This window comes from Sciurus vulgaris, assembly GCF_902686455.1.
Source record: "Sciurus vulgaris genome assembly, chromosome: 1".
Taxonomy (NCBI): Eukaryota; Metazoa; Chordata; class Mammalia; order Rodentia; family Sciuridae; genus Sciurus; species Sciurus vulgaris.
The window spans coordinates 121,240,253-121,259,424 of record NC_136461.1 but is presented as its reverse complement, the minus strand read 5'-3'; the positions used below and the strand labels follow the sequence as shown (position 1 = coordinate 121,259,424).

The 19,172-nt window shown below is 46.6% G+C and overlaps 1 protein-coding gene across 1 annotated transcript in view; it reads left to right on the top strand.

Moving 5' to 3' along the window:
* The first annotated feature begins 127 nt into the window (after positions 1 to 127).
* KCNJ10 (potassium inwardly rectifying channel subfamily J member 10) overlaps positions 128 to 19,172 on the top strand; it is a 34,106-nt gene continuing 15,061 nt past the window's right edge. Inside the window, exon 1 of the mRNA XM_079109748.1 lies at positions 128 to 361. The gene's annotated coding sequence lies outside the window, so the exon portion shown is untranslated. The remainder of the gene's footprint in view (positions 362 to 19,172) is intronic.

Below are 19,172 nucleotides of genomic sequence, written 5' to 3'. Positions count from 1 at the left end.
CCCTTGGCCAAACCACTCCAATCCCAACCGCTCGTGTCTGGCGCTCCACTCTCCCATTGGTCGGCTCAGGACCCCCCCGCCTCCGCCTGCCCGGCCCCCCTCCGGGCCCCTCCATTCACACAAAGTTTGGCTCCAGCGCTGCGGAGGGTGGGGGCGACCCGGCCCGGCCCAGCTCTGCCCCCGGCCGGCCCGACCCCGGCCCCGGCCCCTGGACAAGCCCTTATCTGATCCCAGCTCCGGGTTTAAGAGTCCTGGCCCTGCCCGTCGCACGGCTCCGCTCTTCCCTCCTGCCCGCCCCGTCCGTCCATCTGTCCCGCTGCCCCGCAGCCCATCCGAGGGACCACTTCACCTTCGACCCAAGGTAAGACCCTGGCCCTGATGAAGGAGTGCTGCCTCCCTGGCCGGGGTCCTTTTCATTTAACTCTCCAGAGACACACTGACTTGATTCCTACCCTGGCTGGCCTCAGGGATATAATCCAGTCCCCCCGCCCCCAACCCCACCTTGGGTAGTTCCAACCAAATAGACCCTCTTGGGAAGGGCTCCTCCTGCAGCATACTCTATCCAGGTTGTTCACCTCAGTTCTCTCATCTAAGGAAGGACCTTTCCTCATGTCCCTCCCACTGAACAAACCTGAAGCTTTTCCAGTTACTACAGCTACCACCACACATTACCATGCATGACCCCACACACGCGCACAGACTGTACCCCTTCCTCACATACTTCCCCGTACAATGACACATTCGTAGTGACCATAGTGACACACACTGATACCAGTTCACACATGGGAAAAAAAACACAGGTTAGAGGGAGACAGCAGCCTTGTGTTCCTGCCGACCCCTTTCCTTCCACCCCAACTTGGCTCCCACTACAAGACCTTTCCCTATTGCCCCCCCCCCAACCCAGCTGTTTAAAGCCAAGAATTCCAGGAAAAAAGGAGCAGAGCAGCTCCTTCTAGAACAAGAGGGTAGATTGAGATCTATAAATTCATCCTCCCAAAGGAGATGTCCCTTCCCATCCCATCCCTCCTCACACCAGGAATGAACCAAGGGCACCTGTATTAGGAAGGAGATGAGAGTTGGAACTTTCTGATTTGGCGGAGGAGAGCTGAACCCTAGGATAGGTAGGACAAAACTGGAAAAAAGTGGGGGTAGGGCCTCTGGTATCATGAAATTTATTCCAGTAAATGAACTGCCCTAGGCAGGCTGTGGCAGATGGAGAAATGGGGGTAGTAAAGAAGCCAGTTTAAATTTGGACCCCCAAAGAATCCAAAGCCTAAAGCCTGATTAGTTTGCTTATCAATACAAATTCTGGCTAAAGATTTCTGGCCAGTCTTCTCTTGCTGTGGCATTTGAATTATTTTTCTCCCTACTGGGACTCCCCATAGGTAGTCTGAGTGAAAGAGGTGATAGGAGGTGCTGAGGAGGGTGTGGTGTGGGTAGTAGGAAACCAGCCACCAATGAGTTTAGTTTAGTTTTATCCTGAAACCCTCTCCCCTTGATCGTCAAGTGTTTTTGAACGTGTTCCTGGCATGATGGTGGGCACCATTCTGGGCCAAGTGGTAGAGCTCATTAATTCCTCAGGTTGTAGACTGGGAATGTGGGACCAAGTCTAGAAGGAAACAGGTGTCTGGGATCCTAGATGATTCTTCAGAGAGGAGATTAGAGGGAGGAGGGAGAGGGAAGGCGTATTGCCAGGGAGAGGGTCCAGGGCTGGACTGTGGAGGCAATAGGCATGGCCCAGGCAGTGCCAGCTCCCCCCTGCCCTGTGAGTCCTTTGGTGGTGTGGTAAGGGAGGGAGGGAAGGAGGGGGAGTTGGGGGTGATCTGGGCCAGTCCAGCCTTCCAAAGCTCTTGCCAACCTGGGCCTTGAAAGGAGCTGCTGTTTTCTGAGCCATCCCCCCACCCCCCACCCAGAGCCCAGAGCAGCCAAGTTGTCTCAGCGGATATCAAATGGCAATGACTCCACTGACTTGCGGGGAGGGGGGGTGGGATTGGCAAGGGGGGGCAGGGTTATGGTCCCATTCCTTCTACAGTTTTAATGCAGAATCCTACTGCTGCCCCCTACCCCAAGAAGGAAAAATATGTCTCCCTAACATCTGCCCCACGTTCAGTGTATGTGTGCGTATGCTTGTGGGGGATCAGCTATCTCTTCGCTGGCATTCTCCCACCTCCTCTGTGTGGCCCTACCTGTACCACTTTACATGGAGCTCATTTACAGCTCCAGCTTTGTTGGCTTGGGCTAGAAGGGAAGTGATTGGCAGAGGACCCAGAGGCCTTCCTTTCCTTGTTCTCCCTAGGGACCAGGGAGGCTGAACACTTCAATCTGGGTGGGTTCAGAAGAAGGTATCTGGAGTCATCTTGGGATTGCTTGGATAAGGGGGTTTAGGGTTCTCATGGGTGGGTCATACAGTAAGACCCATTTCCTTAGAGCTTCTTGGTTTCTGCACACAAGATGGAAAAATAGGTTGAGGCCTCTAACATTGGTGGAGAGTGAAAGAGACATTAGGTGACAGAGCCCCTAAAATTTTCTGCCAAAGGTTATTTAGGACAGAAGAAAAAACTTCCATTCTCCCTCCTCTCCCTGGCCTAGATTCTTCTCTTGCCTGAATGGTCAGTGCTACTGTCCAGGCTGAAGCCAAGCTGTCCAGGACAGTACTGAGGCCCTGGAAGGGACTAGAAAGAAGTCCTAAAACAGGGACAACATTGAGATGAAACTGCAGAAAGATTAGAAAGAAAAGGGAGATTTGGAATCCAAATGTTGTAGTCCCCAGTGAAATGTGGTTGAAGGGGGCAGCACCTGAGAATGAGAGCTTCTTGAATTTACTGTGTTACCTCAGTCTCTCCCTCAGGTTGAGGTTCAATGCTTTTCTTCCTTCATCTTAGTTCAGTCTCTAGTTGCTGCCATTTTTTCATGGAGTACATCCTGGCTGGTTCCTCTTTGCCCCCTCCCCCATCAGAACCTTGAAAGGGCAAAGAGAAAGGGATTGTGGGAGAAACCTTCCCGTGGGTGTCTGCCAGCCTGGAGCCTGGATTTGAGGTGGTAGGGGAAGGAGGGGCTGGCTCTGGAATGTGGAAGAGAAGTCAGAACTGAACTATGTGGCCTTCAGAAAGGGTTTGGAGAAGTGGGGGCCCCAGAGGACTAAACTACTTTCAGACTGCCTTTTTGCAGCTCTTCTAGTAGGTTAGATTTTGGGAAGCACATTCCATAAAAGGAAAGACATTTGAAATGAAGATCGGGAAAGGAAGAAAGATAATTTCTGGGGGGAAATTAATAAATAAGATAAAAAATAACCCCTAAACAAAAAAGCTTACCACTAAAAAAGCTCATCCGAGAGGTGCTATGAAGTTCATAGCCATAGAGATTATCTGACAACTGTCAAGGGACCTCTTATGGATGGCTGGTGTGACTACATTGCTATCCCAGGCCTCCTATTTGGTTACTATCACAGCCTTGAAGTCAGACTTCCTGGGTTTAAATCCTGGTTTTACCACTCAGTAGCCACACAAATCTCCTCATCCATACAATGGGGTTAATAATAGTTGTGAAGATTAAAAGAGTCAATATTTGTAAAGGGCTTAGAAGGTAGTTAACATGTAAAAAGTGCTATTGTTGGCTGTTAGGGTTATCCCACCTCTCTGACTCTTTCTGCTCTGTCATCTTTCCTGGCTCCTGGGCCTTGTCTCAGCCTGGCATGGTTGTTTTTCTTAGACTCTGTCCTAGGACTCTATCTTTCACTCTTTTGGAGTTTGGGAAGATGGAAGAATGATCAAGTCATTTAGGATGAGTTTCCTATTTTATTCCAGCAGGCTGGTTGTCACCTGAGCCTGGGTCTCCACACTCATAGTCCCTTGAATTTTTACCAAACAGATGTCCTGTCTTCAATTCAGATTCTGTAAATGTGAATTGAGCTGTCAAGCATCCCCAAAATAGCCTCTCTCATTCATTCTCAGTAACGTCTGTCTTCCACCAGCTTCTCTCGATCCCCACGTCTCTCCCTGCACTCCCCACATAACTGTCTCTTTTTTCCTCCTCATCCTGCCTGTCCTCTTCTTGCCCTGGTTTGCCCCAACCTGTCTCAGGTTTTAGTGTCTTCCTTCCTCTTCTGTCCTCTGATTAGCCTGTCCATCCCATCAGCCTGGTTGCCTATGGCAGCCTTCTTGGTGACCTTCCTGACTCCAGCCTCTCTCTCCTTGATTCCTTCCCTTTGCTATGAAATTAACACTGGAACTGTCATCTTGAAATATCAGTTTTTGCCCTTTCCATTGGGAAACTTTCATCTGGAAAGTTTTGCCAATCAAGGTTTTCAAGAGACTTTATGCCTTTCCCCCTTCCTTCCAGCATCCGTATCTCCTGGGACTATGTTCTTCAGCTGTTCCAGGGGACCATATTCAAGGCAGTCTTAGAACTACACTCTTACCACAACTCAGGACCCTCACTTAGCCCATTCTAAGTTGCACCCCTCCTGCAAACCACCTTCTTCCTGTTTCCTTCTCTGCTCTGCCATCTTGCATTTCCCTTACAATTCTGACTTTGCCCAGGATGCCCCATTCATGATGATGTTGGAAGAAACATCTTCCTCATTAGTTTGGACGTTCCTCTAGGGTAGGGCTTATACCTCTTCAGGGAACTCCCTAAAGCAAGGCATCTCTTCTCTTCCCAGACTCCTTGGCACCCAGCAAAATGCTTGGCTCCTAGAATGCAGAATGGCTACTGTCCAGCTTGACTCCTGCCAGGAAACCTTTCTGTTTGCTTATTTGGGGGGAGAACCCTGACTTTAGAGGCTTATGTGGGCATCCTATATAAGACCCCAAAATCCAACTCTCTGGGGAGCTTCAAGAGAGACTCCTCTCCTACAGTAGTAGGAGATGGCTTCATCCTAAGGTTACAAACAGTAGACCCTAGAACATCCAATTTCCTGTCCTCCAAGCATTGTTGGCCCAAACACACACAAAATAGCATGTGGGTGTCCAGGCCCACAGAGCCTTTCTCCAGGGAGGTCTGACTCCAGTCTCATGTCAGTCTTGTCAGCCAGTGTCTGGAGTGGAAACAGGGGTTAGAGGTGAGAGTCTGGCTTGGGACAGCCCCATGGTCTTGTACATATCTCTGAGCAGGGGCTTGCAATGTTGGAGATGTGGGGACACCTCTTAGTGTAGGCCTGGCCTTTTAGTGTTATGTTTTCTTTAGACTCCAACCCTGGTCCCAGTCCCCTGTTCTAGACCCACGCACACACCTTCTTACTATGCCTAAATCTTCCTGGTTGACCCTATTACTTAAAAAAAAAAAAAAAAAAAAAAAAAAAAAAAAGACATTGGAAGTTGGTATGAGAAGATAGTGAGCTTCTGAGATTAGCTAGAGCAGTGTAGTAGCTCTCAAACTTGTTACTCAAGACCCTGTCACACACTTCGAAGTTACTGAAGATTCTCAAGAACTTTGTGAGGGTTATATCAATATTTACCGTGTTAGAAATGAGCACTGGGGGGGGGGGCTGGGAATATATCTCTGTTTGTAGAGTGCTTGCCTCACAAGCACAAGTCCCTGGGTTCAATCCCTAGCACTGAAAAACAACAACAAAAACAAAACAAAACAAAACAAAACAAAAAAAAACAACAAAACACTGGGGAGACATAAAATCTCCCCAGTGTTAATTCATTGAAAATATAACAGCAATAACTCCATTTCCTGTTAAATGACACATTTTAGTGAAAAATACCCATTTTCTAAAATGGTGAGTTTAGTAAGAATGACATTGTCTTATATTTTTGCATCTTTTTAAAGAAATACATTTAGTTGTAGATAGACACAATGCCTTTTTTTATTCATTTATTTTTATGTGAAACTGAGGATTGAATCCATTGCCTCACACATGCTAGGCAAGTGTTCTGCCACTAAGCTACAGCTCCAACCCTTCACATCTTTTTAATGGATAGCTTAATAAAAAAGTTGGTTTCTCCTATCTGTTGCTACATTCAATATGGTATAATATATGCAGTTTCTAGAAAATTCCACTGAACAGTCTTGAAATTATGAGAGTAAAAAGAACAAATAATGTAATATTAACATTATTATGAAGATAAGTTTGACCTTATAAAACCTATGAAAGTGTTTCAGGAAACCTCAAGGGTTCCTAGGCTTCACTCATTTTCTTTTCTTCTTCTTTTTTTTTTTTTTTAACTTTAAGACAGAATCTTGTTAAGTTGCTGAGGCTGGCTTTGAACTTGTGATCCTCCTGTCCTAGCCTCTCAAGTTGCTGGGATTACAGGCATGTGTTACTGTGCTTGGCTTCTGCAAATATTTTTAAAGACCCTGGACCAATCAGAATTTCCTGACTGATTTCCCTCCTCCAGGTCTTCTGAATGTCTTCACTAGGGAGAGAGTATGGGGGTAGGGGTTAATCATGCGGGTACTAGGGACAAACTACCTATGTGAGTCTGGATATTAGTTCTACCGTGCACTAGCTATGTGACATTGGGCAAAGCCTTATCATCTTTGTGCTTCCGGTTTTTCATCTATACAACAGTACTTTTAACAAAGTGCCTATGTTTTAGAGTTTCTCATAATGATACATTAGAAAAGTGCTTAGCACAGTACACAGTAATGTGTACTCTTACTAAATTCCAGAACCTTGTCTCTTAATCCATTGCCCATCAAACCAGAGAAGAAAGACAAAGAGGTGATCCTTCCATGTTACACAGGGGGCTTCTTGACTCAGAGAGGGCAAGTGACTTGTGCAAGGTTCCAGGCAAAGTTGTGCGACTGAACCAGGAGTCTGATTGTGCTCTCTCAACTAGACTCTATGGGGGGCAGTTCCCAGAGAGGAAAGGAAGCCCATCTAACCTATCCCCTAGCAATCCAAGATGACCCACCCAGAGCTCATAGAGTACAGCAGAAAGCCTTGAGGGCACATGTCAGGGAAGACTTCCTGATTAGCATCTGAAAAGAATAGAAATAAATCTAGGAGGATATGCCTAAACCTAAGAGATTTTTCTGTCTTGCCTTGGCAGAGCAGTTCTGTACAGTATCCCAGTTGTCCCTCCTGGCCCTAGGGACGAGCCCTCTATCTGCATCTTATCTCTGCCCTTTGTGCTGTGACATTGGACAGAACATGGCACCTTGGGAAAGACAGCTGGTGTGCTGGGGGATCCCTGGGTGGGAGAATAGAGTGGGAAGGAAGGAGGCAGATGGGGAGATAGACACACATACCAGGAAAGGACTCATCATAACTTATGGCCCTTGAGCAGAATTCCCCTCAGCTGTTCCCCCTTCATCAAATTAGGCTGAACTCCCTAGAAGAGGAATAGGGGCTGTTGTCCCTAATCACCATGCCTGCTTCCTCTTAGTGGTTTGTTCATTCTCCCCATCACAGTATTGGAGGTCTTATAAGAGGGTAGTACCCCAAGGAAGCAGAAGCCCCAAGATCCCCAAACCCTGACAACATGCTCTCTCTGGATTTTGGGGGTTCAGATCCCTCTCCTACCCCAAAAGCCTGGACCATTCTGAGACACAGCTTTTGTGCCAGTGGTGGCTCTGGGCTTTGGTTTGAGATCTTGCTATCTAGTGCTCTGTGTTTGCTCTTCTACCTAAATGGGTGGGACTCATATGGCCCACCAAGGTCCTTGGGGGACCAAGGGGCCTGGTCTTTCACAGCTCCTTCCCCACCCTTCCTATCCGTGTGGCTTTCTCCATTTAGAGAGTCCTCTTTCAGGAATGGCAGGTTTGGGGGCTCTAGTCAAATCTCCCTCTCCTGATTCCTGGGCAGTGTCCACAGGGGAGACCCTGTGGGCTAAGTTCTCCTCAGTCTCAGTCCTGCCCCACTGCCTGTCTTCTCACTGCCAGCAGCCCCCCAGCTCCCGCCCCTGGGCTGTGGGACAGGAGAGGGCTGAGGGGCTGGTTCTGCATACTAATGTCCTGCCCATTGTCAAAGCCCCTTTGTGCCAGAGAGCTCCATTGAGGCGGCTCTGGGGCGGGCACAATGGGGGCTCTGTCCCCGAGTTCCCCCAAACAGTCACCTGCTTTCAGAGCCTCCCCCCACCACCCCCCAACCTCCCCAGTGTCCGGAGGGCCCAGAGAGCACGGGGGAGTGGGCCCAGGGCCAGGGGGAATGGGCAGGGTGACCCCCCTACTCCCTGGGCAGGCTGGTGAGATGGGCATTTGACAGGGCAGCAGACTGTGAGGGCACAGGAGGGGATAGGCCCTGCTACCAGAGGCGGGGGCAGTCTGTGGATGGAATTGGAATGCAGGTTCTTTGAGGCCCGAGACTGGGCAGGGGCAATCACAGCCTGCCCACGCCTCCTTCCATATGCCCAGCCTGGGTCTGTGGCTGCCCAACCCCCTACTCTTCCCACCACAGGGACACCCTTGGACTCATATATGCAGAGGCACACAGGCACACACTCATCTATGCGGCCCCACACACGGCTCCCCCAACACGCCCAAGTGGATGTGCCTAGATGCAACATGCCATGCCAGGCACACAGACTAGAACGTCCATGCTCCCTGCCTGCCAGCACATGCACCTGCACACTTTCTCTGCCTACCCCACCCAGGCCTCTCAGCACCACGCCCCTTCGTGCCCCGCTGCCCTCTGCTGCTCCAACACAGGTTATAACAAGTTTGCACTTGTTGTGACCTCAAGAATGTAGCCCTGGGGCGGGGAATGTCCTGCTGCCCCAGACCACACCTGCTTATACGTTAACCACAGACATTAACCATATCATAGCCTCTGCTGAACTCTGAGCACGGCTCTACCACTCCTACTCCACCCATGGAGAGAATCTGGTAGGCTAGGATCCCCACTCCAGTTTTGAGTCAAACACACTGGATAGAAGTACATGTGAATAACTAACCCCCATCCTGACCCCACACAGGCCCAGGGTGACCATCCCTTGTATTTGCCCAGTGCACTCTGGGTATTTCATTCTCTCACTTCTCTGTGAGGTAGATGGAACAGTTATTATTTCCCCAGGAAGGTTCTAAGAAGTGAGACAATGTGTCTAGACAGTTGGTGGCAACACTGGGACAGACTGGTCTCTTGCCCTAAGGGGGTGTGTGTACATGTGCTAGTTATCTCTTGGCTCCACTCAGATGACCCTGTACTACTGTAGAATTTTCACTTACCTTCTTTGTGAAAAAATGGGGACATGGTAGCAGTTGGGAGTAGGGAGAACAGAGATCTTAACTTGGTTTCTGGGTCTAGAAAAAACCTCAAAAAGTCATGTTGACCCTTCCACTGCCTCTAGTTCCTACCCTCCCACCATCCCCATTCCTTCTACTGACTCTGGATCTCTGGAGGGAGTAACTTCATAGGCTTCTGTGAATAAGTCCTTCAAGATGCCCAGGTCTGAACTTCCCAGTGAATATCCTATGTCTGTATAAGAAACTGTGGAGAGTGTGTCTGCCTCTCCTACTCTCCTGGTTTGGGCATCTTCTAGCAGTCTGGAGCAAATGCTCTTAAAGGGGAAGAGAAGAAATCCCATCGGGTTCCCAGGGATTTGAGGACTGACTCCACAAGGGAGACCTGGGAGGGTGGATAGGTCACAGCTAAGTTGATAGTAGTTTGCTCCACTGTCAAAATTATGGAACACCTATCTCCATGATGTTTCACTTAGATAAAAATTGTACAAAAGGACTGTAGGATTCTTCTATTCTTTCTCCCCATTTGCTTTTTTAATTTTTATTTTTTGATACTGGAGGTTGAACCCACGGCTGCTTTACCACTGAGCCACATCCCCAGTGCTTTTTAAAAAAATTTCTATTTTGAGACAGGGTCTTGCTAATTTGCTTAGGGTCTTGCTAAATTGCCTACACCAGCCTTGAACTTACAATCCTCTTGCCTTAGACTTCTGATTTGCTGGGATTATAGGCGTGCATCACTGTACCTGGCTCTCTCCATTCCTTATCTAGATGTACCCCCACCCCCTGTTACTGGATTCTGCTTGTGCTGCATCATCCATCTGTCTTTGTTTCTCTCCCAGCTCTGGTGTGGTTCTTCTGCCTCCAAATGTCCTTTTAAATGTCCCCTGTTGTAGAAAGAGGTCTACTCAAAATAAAACTAACCTTCCCTGCTGTACTGGGGCAGTTAGTTATTTTGGGAGAGAAAAGTGAGATACCCACTTCTGAATCTAGTTCAGTATCTGGTCAGTGTCTGTGTGCCATCCCTATCCCTATCCTTCTCCTTAAGTGAGTAATGTGGACAATGAATAAATGGAAAGCTGGGAAGGGGTGATTGTAGATATCCTTGGACTTCTCTGTGAGAGGATCAGAGGTTGCTCTCTATACACAAAACAGGAGCCCTAAGAAAGAAAGGGAGTTAAGAGAACACCTGTCAGTGAAAGTAGCTAGATTCCTTAAGTATGAATTATAGGAATGGAGTAACTATGTGTCTCCCTCTCCATCAACGGGGCAAATAAGAATAAATTGCTTAGGCAGCAGCAGATAACATTTGACTGAACAGGAAGAATTTCCTGGTTTTAAGGTATTACTGTGTATAGGGGAGGAAGAGATGAGAAGAGATCCCCTTTTGCCTCCTGTTGAACAAAGGTTGGGTGGCCTGTGAGATAGTTTCAGTGACTCTCAGAGCCCCGTGAACCATGGGATTTCTAACTATCTCAGAGGAACTACTCCTTTGACCATTTTCATAGTCCCCAATGAGAACATCATTGAATGTGTCCCTTTCACTCCCCAGGGAACTCACTATTTGCTGTTTATTCTAACTTTTCTTGGCTTATTTCTGGACCAGTTGCTTCACTGGGGTGAAGGAGACTCCTGAGGTCTGTTGGATGGGAGGGTCACATGGAACACATCTCACTGTGACTATGGTTGGACAGGAGAAGAGCTCCATGGGTTCCAAGTTTGGCTCCATATCAACTGGTACTTTGGGACCCTGGGGTTAGATCTTGAAGGAAGAAAGAAGTTGGAATGAAGGCAAGTGTTATTGCTCTGATTATGATATAAAATAAGATGCCCCACTAGCTAGCTGTGGGATCTTGGGAAAGTTCCTCACCATTTTTAACCCTTGGCTTCCTCTTCTGTGAAATGAAGGGCTCAATAGTTAGCCATGCAAGGCCTACGAGCACCAACATTTTATGATACAGGGCTGAGCAGCAAGATGGCAAGCACACTTTGGTTTAGGCAGGCCTGTGTCCTACTTACAGTGCCACCTCTTCTTTACTAGCAGTCCTCATGGGCAGGTCAGCTAGTCTAAGTCTAGTTTCCATACTATTTATGTGAGAGCAATACTATCACTGACCTCCCTAAGGGGACAGAATGATGCACTGTGTGGACCACTTAGCACAATCCTGGCACTCTGAAGGGACTGAGATAGGTGAAGTTCATGGTTACTCTAGGAACACAAAGAAGGGCACAGTCCACATGGGGGTTTGGGTCACCCTTAAAGGTTTTACAGAGAACGTACCACCTAAGCTGAGACCTAAAGGAGAAATTAACCAGACAAAGTGGATTGGGAAGGGGTCCAAGGAAGAGGCTCCATGATTTGCAATGTACTCTTGGTAGGAGAAAGCATGGTAAGTTCCAGAGTGAGAGAAATTTGGTGTGGCTGGTGGATGGATGGAAGATAGAGAATTATAAATGCTGGGAAGCTCAGCAGAAGCCAGGTTGACTGTGTACCCTGTCCTACCTGTCCTTATCGAACTTTACAGATGGAGTCCCTCTGCTTCTCTTCTGCCCTTCTTTCCCAACTTCTCTCTCTCTCTTTCTCCTAAGACTTATCCCTTTTGTCCTTGGTCACAGAGGCACTGAAAGCATGGAGGCCCTAGGAGGATCTACTGGTCCAGAGCAAAGCTTTAGGTTCAGTGCTATCTGGCTTTGCAGATGTTTTGGGCCCAGGACTGACATTTTCTGCCTCTCCCCTTTCCCATCACAAAAGAGATGTCTATCTCCAATGAAGACTGTATTTCTGGCAACTCAGCTAATCACAGTATGCTGACTGTGAGCCTGTTTCCCCATACGGCCCTCCTCACTGTAAGAGTAGGGAGAGTGTGGATGAAATGAGGCCAAGGAAAGTGTGGAGTGAGGACTAAGGGACTAGAGAGAAGATAGCTCCTCAGTCTAGAGTAAAGGCTGATGGTGGGGGGATTGGGCCAGTGTTCCCCCAGTGCCCATAAGTTCAAGGGGAAACTCGGTGGAAAGACTTCCCAAGGACAAAGCATAATACACATTTGGAAAGAGAGCCTAAAAAAAGAAAGATAATGGAGAATGTCAATCCTCCAGGCTCTTTTCAGTTCAGAAATATAGCTGGGTGTGGTGGTGCACACTTGTAATCCCAGAAACTTGGAAGTCCAAGGCAGGAGGATTGTTAGTTTGAAGCCAACTGGGCAACTAAGTGAGGCCTTATCTCAAAAAGAAAAAGGGCTGGAGATGTACCTCAGTGGTAGAGTACCCTAGGTTCAATCCCCACAATAAATAAGTAAGTAAACACATAAATAAATAATAAAAAATAAAAATGCTGGAAAAGGAGCTTAGTGGTAGAGTGTTCCTGCAATAAAATAATAAGCAAAATTTTATTGCAGTCCCTGCAATAAAATAATAAGCAAGCAAACAAATAAACAAATAAGGCTGGAGACATAGTTCAGTGATAGAACACCTTTGGATTCAATTCCTAGTACCTTAAAAAAAATTCAGAAACACCAGGCATTGAGGAGGACACAAAGATGAACAAAATACAGTTAAGGAACAGTTCAGAAAAGATTATTCTCTTTCAAAGACAGAATGGTCCTTCCTGGAAGCAGGAGACAGATCCCTATGGCAGCTGCCCCAGGGATGTTTGCAGTTTGAGAAGTAGCTTTTCTGCCTCTCCATGCATCCTGTACTACCTTTGGGCATCTACCAACAAGGTCCAAGCCCTCCTTTGTCACTATCCAAGATGGTAGATGAAAAAGCATATAGAAAAGGGTCTTCAGCTGGGATCTTGCCAGTCTCTTCTTCTCTAAAATGGGGATCCCCATCATGACCCTGGAACCTCCAAGGAGTAAATCCTACAACCTGTTCCTTCTCTAGTTTCCCAGACTCTGGTGACAGATCAGGTAACAGAACCTTATCTCCTAAGGCCTGACCATCCTGGGCCTCAAGAAGCCCACCAGTTTCCTGTAGCCCCTCAGTTTGGGGGCAGGTGGGATGGCAGAGGCCAGAGGACAGTAACTGAGGGACTTAGCCCTTTTCAGGATCCTCACCACATGTGTTTCCCACCTCTTGACAGATTGATGAGGAAGCCTCATCCTGGGAATGATAGGAAGGTGGGTAAAAAGAGCAGTGAGTCTGAAACTTCCTCAAATTATGTGACAGTAGTAAATCCTATTCTACAAATACTGTTACTCTAGAGAAAACAGAAATAAGGCAGGGAGTTAGCTTGAGCATCATTAAGCCCACTGGGGTCTAGAGAAGCAATGTAAACAAAAATTTCATGGGACTTGGAGAAAGAAGTTCTGTTTTGCTATTAAATAAATGTTGACAAGTTACCCTACCTCTGTGAGTCTTAGTTTCCTTAATTCCATAGTGTTTTCTCTTTATTTCCAAAGTAGTATAATAATATCCTTATTTGCATAGGGCCTTACAGATTTCACATACTTTACATCAATTAATCCTTCACACACACATGAAGTGTGTGTGGGAAGCTGGGCTCCCACAGCTTTGTGATGAGACCCAAATGGCTTGACAAGTTGGAGTGGAGTGAGGGGATCAGAGTGTGTTATAGAAAGGTACTGTGGTAGCCAAAGAGCTGGGGGTGAGGAAGGTGAGCCTGGGGCAGGACCATGAGGTTATTCCAACATTTCAGGTGAAAGAGAAAATGAGGGTGATCTAGGGCAGCCTCAAAGAACATGGAGAGATGCCTGCAAGGGCATAATTGATAAGATCCAGTGATTGACTGGACAAGGGGCAGAAGGGAAATTTGGAGGGATGCTAAGGTTTTTGAGCTTGGGTGCTGAATGGGCATAAATTCTGTGAACAAGAAGGGCAACACAAAAGAGACTCATGAGGAGAGAGGACATGGGACTGAACATGTTAAAATTGGAAGGTCCTAGAAAGAGGGAGCCTGTACACACAGGGCAGAGGTGAGGTGGAATCCATGGGAGTGGCTGAAACAGTTGAAGAAGGGAGGATAGAGGGGTTAGGGCAGATGCCTGAAAAAAACCAACATTGATGTGGCAAAGGGGAGACCACAGCAAAACAGACCCATCAAAAGTCAAAAAAGGCCAATCTTCTTATCATTTTGGGGACTCTCCACACACTTAGTGCTTCATGACTCATGAAGAGTTTTTTCATGCACGATCTCGTTTAATTCTCCCAACACCTCTGTATTATTAGGACATTTTTGTAGATTAAGAAATGGAAACTAAGAGACTTAAATGATTTGCCCCAAATCCCAAAACCTAGACTAGCCTTAGCGGTCTACAAAATCAGTGAATTCCCACCTCACTGCAGTAGAAGCCAAATTATAGCAAGTCAGTAATGGATAGGATGATCTTGGTGACTCAGGCAGGAAGATGGCAAGCTCAAGGCCAGCCTGGGTAACTCAGTGAGACTCTGTCTCAAAAAAATAAAAAGGGCTGGGGGTGTAGAGCAGTGGTTAAGCACCTAGTGGTTCATTCACCAGCAAGAAGAAGAAAAATGACCTGACTGGTCGTTGATCTCAAATGCTGCTGTGGAGGGATTTAATGATTGGAAAGTCAGTTATGACCTTGAAGTGAGCTTCCTGTTGCTTTTATTGCCACCCAATGAGGCTGTGTGAATCAAATGGAATTATTTTGAATTTGCACAAGGACTTTGTGGGCTGCAAAGCCCCAGATTCTAATGGTGAGCATTACTATTATTTTTATTGTTAGTATTATCAAATTGAAACATTTAATATTACTAATATGAGACTTTTTTGGGGGGGTACAAGGACTCATACATGCTAGGCAAGCACTCTACCACTGAGTTACATCCCCAGCCCTTAGATCCATTTATTGTTAATTGGCAATTTCATATAGTTCGGCCTAATAGTAAAGGGAGTGGGCTGGGGTATTGGTAGGGGCATTGATGAGCTTCTATGGAAGAGGGCTGGCTGCTCAGGCAAGGGTACTCCATGGGACTGGAGAGCCCTGCCCTCTTGTGGTAGGGAGGTAAATCTTCAGTTTAGGGAGGAGAATGGCAGGTAGCTGTGAAGTTCCTACAAATCTCACCGCCCCTGCCCTCTATCTGTAGTCCTGCCAGTCCCCCTGCTGGAAACTCAGATGAGACTGGGGTGGAGGTGAACTGTCCTGAGGTGCCTTTGTTTGGAATGATACTTCTAATATCTAAACTAGTTGATTGCTTCAATCAGTGTCTTTGGAGAGAAGTTGAACATAGAGACCTCTTATGGAGAACCTCAGGGCCTATACCAGGCTATAACTGATGCAGATCCAGGGTAGAAATGACAAATGAAGGAGACCCTGAACAGACATGTCCACTCAGTTCCTCCCTAACCCAGCCCAGACCCTCAGATTTTCCTCAATTCCCTGGGAACCTTTTCAGTATCTTATGTCTTACTGATAATACTAGGCTAACAACAATAGGAGTTATTCCTATATATGCCACTGCTTCCAGCTGAATATTAGCACTGATAAATGATTTTTCTGGCTCTTCAAAGTGAGGAGGGATGGGTTAACATCTTCAAGTAGATGTCCTTCTGAGGTGAGGACCCAGATGGAGCCAGGCTAACAGGCTCTCAGATCACTGGAGCTGGGGCTGAGGATGAAGTGGTACAGCATCTGTCCTCAGTTGAACTCTGCACAGTGCCAAGCTCCTCACAAAAGACCAACTCCCTGCAGAGCCCAGGATGTGCAGCCTTCCTGTCCTAGATGATGTTTAGGAGCAGACACCATGACTTGTATCCACTTAGGGAGGAAGTATGCTGGGGATGCTGTGGATGGTTGGGAGAGCAGGTGCACAAAGAGGCAGTGTGCCACAGAAGTCATCCTCCCACCCATCAGGAGAAAAGGGGGTCACTGACATGCCACCCTCTGGGAAGTTTTCTGCAAGAACACTATTCCCTCCTAGAAGGGGACAGAAGGTACCGCCTGGGGATTGGGATGGAGGAAGGGGCATTGGTCCCAATCAACTTACAATGACTGGCAGTGGTGGTGCCTAAATAGAGAACATCTGACATGGCCCCATCTCTTTGTCCCTCCCTCTCTTGGACTGGAAAACACACAGGAGGGTCAGAAGGGTCAGGCGCAGGTCACAGACTCCCAGGAAATGCTTTGAAGGCTTTTATCCTTTCTTTTGATCAAACTATGAGAACTTTCCAAACGTTGACACAAGGGAAGAAAAGCCTATTCTTTCTCAGCCCAGAGCCTTGGTGTCAGGCTGGGGCCAGAGGATGGGAGGGCCAAGGGGAAGGAGACTCGAGGGTGGGAGACAGAGGCAGCAGTGACCCAGCTGGAAAGTCAGGCCTCTGGACACACACACTGCCCTCTTTTTCCCCCCCTCAAGATTTGTGTGCATCTGGCTCCATTTCTATTTGTTTATTTTCCTTGGGGCAGAACGGGAGGGAGATTGATGAATACAGACATTAAGTTTGAAAAGAACCCCAAACCCAACCCCATTCTTCTTCTAACCTTGAGAGCTTACATAATCCTGTGAGCTTTTCTTATTGCCCTTCCTCTTATACCCAAACCTCCTTCCTCTTCTCTTCCCCCTTCTCTCATTAAGAACATTTGAAAGGAGCTCCGATGTATCTCAGTGGTAGAGCTCCTGCCTAGCATGTATGAAGCCCACAGGGTTTAAATCAGTACCACCACTATCAATTAAAAAAATACATTTGGAAACCTGGAAATGCATCTTTTCAGATCCTAGTGCAGCTGATCTCTTTCTGGAGGCTTCAAAGCTCAAATTCAAGTTGAACTTGGTATCCAAAAAAGAGATAATACAGTTGATGGAAGGTGGTTGAGTACTTGTTTCCTCCCTCCACCAAGGCCAGTGGGAAGAATGGGACTGGACCACAGTAGGAGGAAATGACCTTAGTCATCTTCTAACATAGTACCTACAAACTGACCCAACAATGTTTTTTGGATGAAAGAGGAGAGGGAGATTATGCTCTGAAGCAACAGAGATCAGCTGCAGGTACCATACATTAGATGCCCTTGAGATTTGTTTTGGTCTTAAGTAATGTAAATGTCTCATTCTATTCTGTTGTGCATTGCTTGTTTATAAGTATTTATTTATTTATTTCAGTACTGGGGATGGAACTCAGGGGCACTCTGCCACTGATCTACATTCCAAGTTCTTTTGATTTTTTATTTTGAGCCAAGGTCTTGCTAAGTTGCCCAGGCTGGCTTTGAACTTGTGATCCTCCTGCCTCAGCTTCCCCAGTAGCTGGAATTACAGGTGTGATCTACTTTGTTTGGCACTTGTGTATGTTAACATGTTGTTTTCCCTCAAGATTTTTAACATTGATATCTGAGAAAAATATGCTAGAATGAATCTTGCAGCTCTAGAGCCTCCTGTGTAAGGGTGTGTGCCCTAGTTAGAGAAGTAAGGAACTGATATGACCTTCTTCCCTGAAAAACATGAAGTCAAAAGGATTAGGGACTTTCCCAAATTCACAGCAAGTCAGTAGCAGAGTTGAGACTGGCTCCAGAGTCTCTTGCATCTCAGTGAAGTGTACTTTCTTCCTGGTAACACTTGCTGCCCCTTGTTGTTGGGCCTTGTTTTACACATCTTTGTGCCTGATTCTCTTACTATCTCCAGAATACTATGCATGGACACATACCTGGCTCAACTGTGTAAGGTAAGTGTGAGTTTGGAGACAGCCTAGCCTCAAGTTTTGAGACTGAGGGCTCAAAACCCTTCTGCCTGTGCATAGGACTCTCCCAACACATAGCACTTGGGTATGGTGACTGATTCTGGGACAGAGTGAGCAGGTACTGTCTATAATCTCTCTCTCTATTTGTTTCTTTCTCTCTTCTTCCTTCTCTCCTCTGCCTCTGCCCCCTCCTGTGCTAACAATTGAACCCAGGGGTGTTCTGTCACTGAGGTATAGCCCCAGCCTTTTTAATTTTTTTTAGACAGGGTCTCACCAAGTTGCTGGGCTTGAACTTGTGATCCTCCTGCCTCAGCCTCCCACCACACCTGGCATAATTCCCTATTTCTATCTACCCAACAGTGACCGATTCAGAAATACCTTCCAATCTAAAATAATTAGATGAGTTAATTACCATGGTGGGCATTGCTCCTATTTTCTTGGAAAACTGCCTCCTTTTCTGATCCCATTCCCAAATCCTTGAATCTAGAGACTTTTCCAGAGAGGAATAAGGATAATACTCAAGAGGATCTAGGGCTTAGAATATTAATGTGGACAAGTAGGTCCTGGGATGTAAAAGAATAAAGAATTTGAAAACAAAGAGTTGAGATTAGCCAGGTGTGGTGGTGCATGTCTGTAATTCCAGTGACTTGGGAGGCTAAGGCAAGATTGCAAGTTTGAGACCAGCCTGGGCAATTAAGTAAGGCCCTGTATCAAAATAAAAAATAAAAAGAGCAGCAGAGTGTCCTTGGGTCTAAACCCCAGTACCAAAAATAAGTAAGTAAGTAAATAAATAAATAAGAGAGTTGGGATTAGATTGGCAGAATAGTATTATTCCTCCATGTAGAGCATCCCTGGGTTCAATCTCCAGTACCAAAAGTAAGTAAATATATAAATAAAAGGAAAGAGTTGAGATTAGATGGATAGAATTGTATTATTCCTCCATATCACCATCTTTAAAAAGTCAGACCTCTAGGATGGAGGCTGGAGAAACTATGAGAAGAAGGATGATCCAGAAAGACATGTAGAGAATGGAAAGACAACAAGGAAGGTAAAAAGGAGAACAGAAGGGGCAAACACTTTAGTAACAGCCAGGATGAAATGTAAGACAGGGCAAATGGGGCAACATAAAATAGCAGAGATGAGAAAAGAATGGAAAGCACAAAACACAGAAATGGGGGAAAGGGATAAAAACATGGAACAGCCTGAAAAAGCAGCCACTAAGAAAGAGTATTGCCTCTAACCACCAGATGCATTATGCTGGAAATCATTGCTAGTGTTCTTTTCCCACTCTGCCCCCCAGTACTGGGGATTGAATCTAGGGACTCTCTACCATTGACCTACATCCCTAACCCTTTTCCTTTTTTATTTCAAGATACAGTCTCACTGAGTTACCCAT